General features: G+C 47.2%; 1 protein-coding gene across 5 annotated transcripts in view; it reads left to right on the forward strand.

Annotated features, from left to right (window-relative positions):
- Nucleotides 1–11,162, forward strand: part of LOC106821195 (guanine nucleotide exchange factor DBS-like) — a 108,775-nt gene that overhangs the window by 41,477 nt on the left and 56,136 nt on the right. Inside the window, exon 1 of one of the 5 annotated variants that reach the window (XM_014825894.1) lies at nucleotides 2,189–2,258. The exons of the other annotated variants lie outside the window; for them this stretch is intronic. The gene's annotated coding sequence lies outside the window, so the exon portion shown is untranslated. Of the gene's footprint in view, nucleotides 1–2,188; nucleotides 2,259–11,162 lie in introns of those variants that run through there. 5 annotated transcript variants of the gene reach the window in all.

The following is an 11,162-nucleotide window of genomic DNA, read 5'->3' on the forward strand; positions in this document are numbered from 1 at the left end:
GTGCTAGTTTGTGTTCTGTGATCAGCCTGTGTTCTGTGCTAGTTTGTGTTCTGTGCTCAGCCTGTGTTCTGTGCTAGTTTGTGTTCTGTGATCAGCCTGTGTTCTGCAGTAGTTTGTGTTCTGTGCTCAGCCTGTGTTCTGTGCTAGTTTGTGTTCTGTGATCAGCTTGTGTTCTGCAGTAGTTTGTGTTCTGTGCTCAGCCTGTGTTCTGTGCTAGTTTGTGTTCTGTGATCAGTCTGTGTTCTGTGCTAGTTTGTGTTCTGTGATCAGCCTGTGTTCTGTGCTAGTTTGTGTTCTGTGATCAGTCTGTGTTCTGCAGTAGTTTGTGTTCTGTGCTCAGCCTGTGTTCTGGGCTAGTTTGTGTTCTGTGATCAGCCTGTGTTCTGTGCTATTCGGTGATCAGTCTGTCCCCCGTGACCAGCAACGAAAGAAGCTAGCAGATGAATGATTGCCTTTGCGCAGATCCCATGCGTGCAACGTGTGTGGGCTAATTACGATGGTATTATAACAAGACTGTTATATTCTTCCGTGACGTAGTGTGGTCATTCGCATTTCTTTCATCTCTTATCAACAATCCGTGTGTGCCCTATGTACGAGCTTGGAGTAATCATTCTGTCGTCAGAATAATTACTCCAAGGTACGAGTATGCTAGCACTGCATGGGCGATGCGGCCGAGGGCAATGCAGCCACTGGCGATGCGTGGGCCGTGCAGTGACACTGCATGGGCGATGCGACTAAAGATGCGGACAAGGTTATGTCGGGAAGCTGGCGATGATGCGGGAATAGCAGTGACCCGCATTCTCCGCAGGTGCATGCTTTTCATCTAGTGGAAGAGAACACTTAGCAATTCCACGCCGAGTTAATGCATGCATATACGCAGGTCACGTACGCACGGACTGATATTATCACCTGCAAGCACAGATTGCGTTGATAAAAGTCAGCCGTTCTACGGACTTGTCCTTCGTGTGATGGGATTCAACTGTTAATGGTCTCATTTGAAGGAGTTTTAGTTGTTGCTTGGAGGTGTAGCAGTCAGCTTATTATATCAGACCGTCACTCGTTCATGGACGGGAAGATTCGTGTACACATGGCTGGGTATAGCAGATTATATTCACGCGATTTTCCACTTCGCGTTACCGCTAAACTTGCTGTCGGCTTTCGTGAGTGAATCGGGAATCAACGCCGACGTTCGCACGTCAATGCGAACGAGCTGCCGCGTGCGTGCTATCTTGCACTCGTACCTAATGCTATGTATCGTGGTAGACGTGATGTTTCGCAGCGTTAATATATACATATTCCTTAGGCTATGTGTTAAATGTTACACACACGCACGCACGCACGCACGCACGCACGCACGCACGCACGCACGCACACACACACACACACACACACACACACACATACATACACACACAAGAAGTGGCTGCATCATTGACTGCACACGAAAGCATCGCGCAGTCAACAACTATTCATCGTGATTATGCTCCTCAACCACCAACCTGCGGCACTATACAAAACACTACCGTTGTTTAATTTTCGCTCGTAATCATGAAAGCGCGTATAATTTGGGCTCGTCTGCTTCGTCGAGATAAGGACACGAAGGCTTCTTATCTTAGCTATGCGACGAGCACCGCTGTGACCTTCTCTGTATATACCAGCGGCTGGCATCTAGCCAGAGGTCATATTTTGTGCTCATTGTCATTTTATAGAGGTTCGGTTACCGGGAAGTGTTTCTGAAGACTGAAATTGCCTGAATTGTCGTTTCTTGATGGTAAATACGAAATAGTAACGAACAGTGGTGAATTCGATTGCAGAACTTTCAAGGTACATTGTTAGCATGCTTCCTATATTACAGGAAAGGAGTTCGGAGAAGCTCGCAAGGAGGCTTCATAATTTGCAAAAGCTGTAATCGTTAGAAGGATTTTTTCTGCGCCATCATCTTCCTTCTTCGTTATAGCCACCCCTTTAATATGTCTAACCTCCCGCCAACGTCTCCTTGCAAAGAAAATTAGCTCAGTGTACTGTAACAGTCACGTATGATGCGCCGTTACATGTCAACTAGAGCACCTATATCTATCAGCAGCGACTGACGAAAACGCCCGCTAACCTGCTGATGCAGTCATGCGTGGCATGTGTACATGAATAAATCATCACGGCGTCTCGCTGTTGACAGTCGACATGTTGTTGTCACATGTAATATTGTATAAGCGCGTGTGTATCTGCGCCGAATACGCGACACTGGCGATGATATCGTAGAGGTATTTATTTTATAAGGTATATATTTTACAGCGTATATAGTGGTGATGAGATTAGGTAGTTACAGTTACAGCTTATAGTGTAATCGTATACGAGTAGAATTGGGGGATGTATATGTCACTGGATTGAGACATGAGATTTACGTATACCGTACGTGGGTGGTGATGCATCTAGGCTTGGCAGGTACATACGGCTCAGATGTCAATGAACGTGGGGGTGAAAAATACAGATGTTATGCGTGTGATTGTAGCCATAACCATAACGGTCGACAACTTTTTTTCTTCTAATTTTCCTCCTTCCTTTGTCTTCCACCACCTCTTTTTCTTGCCTTTCATATTCATCTTCTCCTATATACATCACGCATCCCTTACAAACCTACTCTTTCAAAGCTAGGATGTTTACAACAAATTATCGCTCGGCGCAGGCAAATATTTTATCATGGCATTGGCGTTATTACCTTGCCTGTGGAATGCGGCTAACGTCAATAGACGACAGAGCTGTCAGTGACTAGAGTAGGTGCGCATGCACACGAGGCAGCGAGGCTGATTATAACATCAGCCTGAAGTGCGCGAGTGCGCCACTAAAAGTGAGAAGAAGCCTAATCTATATCATGCGTGTTAATTGAAGCTTAAGCTGTCGAAATCATTGTGTCGGCGCTTGTGTGCGCGCCTTGTACGTCGATGTGCTGTTTCTCGCGTTCTTTGTGCACGTATAGATATAGATGCACCGGGGGTGATCACCCCCAGGTCCCTATATATCTCACTATAGTCGTTAAGATCAATTGAACCGAACTGTTTACGAATCTATACGTTTACCCGTGAGTATATAGCCTGAACCATGCAAAGGAAACTTGTGCATTGCGCGCGGGAAATCATTAATGCACGGCGCTGATGAATATTAAATCTCTCAAGACTCGTGAATGTTTTAGAGAGATATACCTGCCGGCGCGCACACGGAAGCCGGTTTTTTTTTTGCAACGTTTCTGCAGCTGCCTGCCACGTTACGTAGACATACCTCCTCTCTGAGTTTCATCACATCATGCTCCCTGGCTGCTCGCTACTAATTATCGGGCAGATCAATATTGCTTGCATGGTAATCGTCGCTGTCGCCGCGGCCAAGGGTCGGCCACACACGCTGTTTTGTGCTCCCCGTGATGTCCCGGTCTCACACAGCCGACAGCGGATGGATGTTCGAGAAGCCAATTTCCAGCGCGACGCCGCTTGTCCTTTCTCATTAGAGGAGGCGCGGAGCACGCCCGCGTGCGATGCTGTGGCCGCTGCTGAAGGTGTTCATTAGCGGGAGTGTAGCAGATGCACTGTCGCTGCTAACGGGACAAGATATAGATGCGTCAGAGTGGGTGCGTGATGGGAGAGCCGGATGCGTTGCGTTGATGTCTTCAAGCAGGGTTGCTGCTCTCCCCGGCGCTGTGTCCTGCCTGTGTACGTGGCGGTTCAGTCGCTGCGTTGCTAACACACACACACACACACACACACACACACACACACACACACACACACACACACACATTGATTCCTCCCTTCTCGACGCTGCAAATCTTAGGTTAAGTTCACACAAGATATGCTGTAATACGTGTTCATCGTTGGTAAGGAAACAGTAGGTGTACTCGGCAGCCATTGATGACAGGGTGACCCATCTGTTTGTGAATACACCCTACGGGTTGACACGTCTGTTTGTGAATACACCCTACGGGTTGACACGTCTTTTGCTAAGGACAGGCGGGGTCGTCTGCCAATAATGACAGGTCTACTCTTCCGTCTGTACGTGCAGGTTGACCTATTTGCTAATAAGGACAGTTCGGCTCGTCTGCTGGCAAAGACAGCTCGACTCGGCTGCTAGTGAACCTATTTAATTTTGACCCGTCAGTCTTCAAAGGAAGGTTTATGGCTCCTCTGTTTTTAGGAGCATGTTGTCTCATCTGTTTGATGTCAGGTTGGTTACTTTGTCGGTATGGGTAGGTTGACTGTTAGCTCTCAAAAAAATCGCGCACTCGATTTCAAAGAACAGGAAAACTTGCCTGCTAGTAATGACAGGTACCGTGGACTAAGCTGCCTGTAAGGAAATAGAGAGTACTCGTGTCTGTAGTATCTATCAATAAATGTTAACTTAATTAACAGTACGTCCAGGTTTGAGCTCACCAAGTTTAATCATCTTTAAGCAAGCACGGGGTGAGTCATTTCCAGTATAAACAGGTGACATATTCGACAGGTAATGCCAAGTTCTCTGCTTCATTATCGTCTGGCAAGCCTTTCTAAGCGTAACAAGGCTTGCCTAGGCTAGGCATGGCTAGGCTCGGCTATGATGGGCTAGGATAGGCATGGATGGGCTAGACTATGGTGGGCTAGGATAGGCCGCATCGTGTGATAACGTTCACAACTTCACTAGCTCATGAGACGCAACTGGACTTTGAGCCGGTGCGCGCGCAACCAGCGCCATGTATGTAAACACCTTACATGATTCCGTTAGCAGTGTTAGCAACATCAGCGTCGTCGTCGTCGTCGTCGTCGTCATCGGCTGCCATTGACCGACGCACTACCCGTACTACGCATGCTACACGTACTACACGTGCCCACACGTATTATAGGTGCTACACGTGCTACACATACTGCGAATACTACACGTACAGTAAAAACCCGCGTATAAGAACATAGATTTTAAGAACCTGTTAGGCTAAAATTTCCCATTTAGACCCCTTTACATAAGAACCTGTTTTAGGCTAAGATTTTAAAGTAGGTTCTTAATTTTCCATACAGAAGATCGAAGACTTAAAAAGAAACACAGGTAAAATAAAAAAGACGAGCTCAACAATACCGATGAATGTGCCAGCACCTCTTTTTGGCACGCATTTTTTGCATGTTGGTTTGTTTCCTTGGATACATACTGTATCATACAGTATGGTAAGCACTGAAAAACTTACACTGTAGCCCATCATGGGTATTAATTAGCAAAAATTGCAGTTCTTGTAAGAAAATTTTAAAGAAAGAAATAAGCTTATACATATTAAAAGTAGAAACAATTAAGAACCTATTTAAGAACCTTTTGAGCCTAATTTTTCAGTAAGCACCATTTATATAAGAACATATTGAGGCTAACTTGGAAAAATCTATGTTCTTATACGCGGGTTTTTACTGTATTACAGGTGTTACACGCACTACCCGTACTACGCATGCTACATGTACTACACGTGCCCTCCACAAGTACTACAGGTTTTCTACACGTGTAACAGGCTTAACTGCATAACTCACGCCTCTGTGCAGCATTCCGAGGGGATGCCTGGAGGAAGACAACTCCGCAATGGTCATTATACTCTGTCCCGTTGGTCATCTTATGTCTGGTGTCCCTGCCGATACTTGTGGCAGGCGTGACATACCTGTGTTGTCTATTGTGTTCAGTGATGAACACTATCTCATATTAGCGTCAGGTTGGAATCTCGTTAGTTGGAATGTGCGCAGTTATAAACGCTATTACGCAGGTGTAGACGGGAAATAGCTATTCGATTTTGTGAGATTGGTTAGTTTCAAATAGTGTTGCACAGAAATAGAACGGGCATCCCTTTATTTAATGTTATGCGGTTAGGCGTAAATACTAAATTGCACTTTTATAGAATGGGCATCCCATTATTTGATATTGTGTGGTTAGATAGAAATAGTAATGCACGGGTGTAGAACGGGAATCCCTTTATTTGATATTCTGTGGTTATGTATAAATGTTCTGTGCTAGTTTGTGTTCTGTGATCAGCCTGTGTTCTCTGCTAGTTTGTGTTCTGTGATCAGTCTGTGTTCTGTGATCAGCTTGTGTTCTGCAGTAGTTTGTTGTTCTGTGCTCAGCCTGTGTTCTGTGCTAGTTTGTTCGTTCTGCTGATCAGTCTGTGTTCTGCCAGATAGTTTGTGATTCTGTGCTCAGCCTGTGGTCTGGGGCCTCGTTTGTGTTCTGTGATCAGCCTGTGTTTCTGTGCTATTCGGTGATCATCTGCTCCCCCGTGACCAGCAACGATAAGAAGCTATGCAGATGAATGATTTCTTTGCGCGCAGATTCCCATTGCGGTGCAACGTGCTGTGGGGCTAATTTACGCATGCGTATTATAACAAGGCCACTGTTATATGTCTTCCCGTGAGCTAGTGTGGTCTATCGCATTTCTTTATCCTTATCAACAATCCGTGTGCTGACGCATATGTACGACCTTGAGTATCATTCTGCGGGCGTCAGAATAATTACTCCAAGGTACGAGTATGCTAGCACTGCATGTGCGATGGCCGGCGAGCGGCAATGCATGCCACTCGGGCGATGCCGATGCCGGCGCCGTTGCAGTTGACACTTCATGGCGATGCGACTAAATAGAGCGGACAATGTTATGTCGGGAGCTGGCGATGATGCGGGAGTTAGCAGTGGCACCGCATTCTTCCGCAGGTGCATGCTGTTATCTAGTGGAAGAGAACAGCTTAGCAATTCCCACGCCGAGTTAATGCATGCCATATACGCAGCGTCACGTACGCACGGACTGAGATTTATCACCTGCAAGCACAGATGCGTTGATTAAAAGTCCAGCCGCTTCTACGCGACGTTGGGCCTTGTGTGATGGGATTCAACTGTAATCGGTCTTCATTTGAAGGAGTTTTAGTTGTTGCTTGTGAAGTGTAGCAGTCAGCTTATATATCAGACGTCATCACAACACGTTCATGACCGGAAGCATTCGTGTAAAAATGGCTGCGTATAGCAGATTATTATTTCACGCTTATTTTTCCACTTCGCGTTTACCGCCTAAAAACTTGCTGTCGGCTTTCGTGACGTGAATCCGGCGAATCAACGCCGACGCTTCGCACGTCAATGCGAACGCCAGCTGCCGCCGTGCGTGCTATCGTTCACTCGTACCTAAATAGCTATGTTATCGTCGGTAGACGTGATGCCTTTCGCAGCGTTAATATATACATATTGCCTTAGGCCTAGTGTGTAAAATGCTTACACACACACACACGCACGGACGCACGCCACGCACAACACACACACACACACACACACTACACACACCACAAACACACCACACACACCACACACACACACACACACAAGAAGGGCTGCACCATTGACTGCCACACGAAAAAGCATTGCGCCAGTCAACAAAAGCTATCATCGGTGATTGATGCCTCCCCAAGTACTCAACACCAACCTGCGGCACTACTAAACACTACCGTTGTTTAATTTCGCCCTCGTAATCATGAAATCGCGTATAATTCGGGCCTCGTCTGCTTTCGCCGAGATAGGACACGAAGGCCCTTCTTATCTTAGCCCTATGCGCGAGCCACCGCTGTGACCCTTACTTCTCTGATATTATACAGCGGCTCGGCATCTAGCCAGAGCCGGTCATATTTTTGTGCTCATTGCATTTTAGAGGTTCTGGTTACCGGGAAGTGTTTCTGGAAGACTTGAAATTTTGCCTGAATTGCCGTTTCATTGATTGGTAAATACGAGAATAGTAAACGAGGTGTGTGAATTCGATTGCCCAGAACTCTTCAAGGTCATAGCATGGGCTTTCCTATATTACGAGGAAAGGAGTTCGGAGAAGCTCGCAGGCAGGCTTCATAATTTACGAAAAGCGTAATCGTTAGAAGGATTTTTTTCTGCCGCCATCATCTTCCTTCTTCGGCTTAGCCACCCCCTTAATAGTCTAACCTCCCACCAACGTCTTCGTTGCCAAGAAAATGTAAGCTCAGATGTACTGGAACAGTCCACGTATGATGCGCCGGTTACATGCTCAACTAGCAGCACCTATATCAATCAGCAGCCGACTGACGAAAACGCCCACCCGCCTACCTGCTGATGCCAATCATGCGTGGCATTGTGCTTATGAATAAATCATCACGGCGTTCTCGCCTGTTGACAGTCGACATGTTGTTGTCACATTAATATTGTATAAGGCGGCGTGTGCTATCTGCCGCCGAATAACGCGACACTGCGATGATATCGTAGCAGGACTGTATTTTATAGCGTATATATTTTACATGCGTATATTAGTGTGATGAAGATTAGTAGTCTTACAGTTACAGCTTATAGTCTAAATCGTATACGAGTAGAATTGGGGGATGTATATGTCACTGGATTGAGACATGAGATTTACGTATACCGTACGGTTGGGGTGGTGATGCATCTAGGCTTGGCTGAGGCTACATCACGGGCCTCACGATGTCAATGAACGTGTCAGGCGTGAAAAATAAAGATGTTATGCGTGTATTGTAGCCATTAACCATAACGCTCGACAACTTCTTTTTCCTTCTAATTTTCCTCCTTCCTTTGTCTTCCACCAACTCTTTTCTTGCCTTTCATTTATTCATCTTCTCCTATATACATCACGCATCCCTTACAAAACCTACTCTTTACAAAACTAGGATGCTTTACACAAATTATCGCTCGGCCGCAGACGCAAATATTTTATCATGCGCATTGGCCGTTATTACCTTGCCTGTGAATGCGGCTAACGTCATAGACGACAGAGCTGTCCAGTGACTAGCAGTAGCGTGCGCATGCACACGAGGCAGCGAGGCCTGCATTTATAACATCAGCTGAGTGCGCGATGTCGCCACTAAAAAGTGAGAAGAAGCCTAATCTATATCATGCGTGTTAATGAAGCTTAAGCCTGTCGAAAATCATTGTGTCGGCGCTTGCCTGTGCGCGCCTTTACGTCGATGTGCTGTTTCTCGCCGATTCTTTGTGCACGATTTTATAGATAGTAGATGCCACCGCGGGTGATCACCCCCAGTCCTATTATATCTCACTATAGTCGTTAAGATCAATGAACCGAACTGTTACGAATCTATACGTTTACCGTGGAGTACATAGCCTGCAACCATGCAAGCGAAACTTGTTGCATTGCGCGCGCGGGAAATCATTTATGCACGGCGCTGATGAATATTAATGCTCTCAAGACTCGTGAATGCTTTTAGAGAGATATACCTGCCGGCGCGCCTTACACGGCAAGCCGGTTTTTTTTGCCAACGTTTCTGCAGCCTGCTGCCCACGTTACGTAGACAATTACCCTCCTCTCTGAGTTTCAATCCCATCATGCCTTCCCTGGCTGCTCGCTACTAACTTACGGCGCCAGATCCAATATTGCTTGCATGGTAATCCGTCCGCTGTCGCCGCGGCCAAGGGTCGGCCACACACTCTGTTTTGTGCTCCCCGTGAATGCTCCGGTCTCACACAGCCGACAGCGGATGGATGCTTCGAGAAGCCCAATTTCCCAGCGCGACGCGCTGTCCTTTCTCATTAGAGGAGGCCCGGAGCACGCCCGCAGTGCGACTGTGTGCGCGCTGCTGAAGGTGTTCATTAGCCGGGAGTGTAGCAGATGCCACTGTCGCTGCTAACGCGCGACAAGATATAGATGCGTCCGCAGGTGGTCTCCGACTGGCCATCGGCGTGGTGGAGAGCCGGATGCGTTTGCGTTGCATGTCTCAAGCAGGGTTGCTGCCTTTCCCCCCTTCCCCCCCGCGCTGTGTCCTGCCCTGCTGTACGTGGCGGTTGTCAGTCGCTGCGTTGCTAACAAGCACCACACACACACACCACACACACACACACACACACGACACACACACACACAACAACACACACACACCACACACACACACTTGATTTACCTCCCGTCTCGACGCTGAAACATCTTAGCATAGGTTAAGCTTCCACACAAGAATATGGCTGTAATAATTACGTGTGCCACGTTGGTAAGGAAATAGTAGGTGCACTTCGGCAGCCATTGATGACAGGGTGACCAATCTCGTTTGTGAATAACAAAAAAAAACCCCCTACGGCGGTGACACGTCTGTTTGTGAATACACCCTACGGTGTCCGTTGACAACGTCTGTTTGTGAATACACCCTACGGCCTCGTTGACACGTCTGTTTGCTAAGGACAGCGGGGCCGTCGTCTGCAATAATGACAGGCTACCTCTTTCCCCCCCAGTCTGTACGTGCCAGGTTGACCTATTTGCTAATAAGGAACAGTTCGGCTTCGGTCTGCTGCGCCAAAGACAGCTCGACTCGCTGCTAGTGAACCTATTTATTTTGACCCGTCAGTCTTCAAAGGAAGGTTTATGGCTCCTCTGTTTTTACGGAGCATGTTGACTCATCTGTTTTTGATGTCAGGTTGGTTACTATTGTCGGTATGCGGTAGCGTTGACTGTTAGCCTCTTCAAAAAAATCGCGCCACTCGATTTCAAAGAACAGGAAAACTTTGGCCTGCTAGTAATGACAGGTACCGCTGGACTAAGCTGCCTGTAAGGGAAATAGCAGATTACTTCGCTGTCTGTAGTATCTATCAATAATGTTAACGTAATTAACAGTACGTCCAGGTTGCAGCTCACCAAGTTTAATCACTGTTTAAGCCGAAGCCGCGGCGTGAGTCATTTCTAGTATAAACAGGTGACATATCTCGACAGGTAATGCAAGTTTACTGCTCTTCATTTATCGTCTGGCAAGCCTTTCTAAGCGTAACAAGGCTTGCCTAGGCTACGGCAGGGCTTAAGGCTCGCGCTATGTATGGGCTAATAGCCATGGATGGGCTAGACTATGGTGCGGCTAGGCATATGCCGCATCGTGTAGGATAATGTTCAGCAACTTCACTAGCTCATGAGAGCAAACGCGATTTGAGCCGCGTCGCGCGCGCAACCAGCGCCGCCAATGTATGCAAACACCTTACATGATTCCAGTTAGCAGTGTTAGCAACATTTCAGCGTCGTCGTCGTCGTCGTCGTCGTCATCGGCTGCCATTGACCGTCGTTTCCTAACGTTAGTAGGTAGAGAAAGAGGTGCAGAGAAAAGGATAGAGAGAGAGGAGAGACAGACACACAGAGAGAGAGAGAGAGAGAGAGAGAGAGAGAGAGAGAGAGCAGAGAGCGCTGCGCC

This window comes from Priapulus caudatus, unplaced genomic scaffold, assembly GCF_000485595.1.
Source record: "Priapulus caudatus unplaced genomic scaffold, Priapulus_caudatus-5.0.1 Scaffold63, whole genome shotgun sequence".
NCBI classification, from domain to species: Eukaryota; Metazoa; Priapulida; class Priapulimorpha; order Priapulimorphida; family Priapulidae; genus Priapulus; species Priapulus caudatus.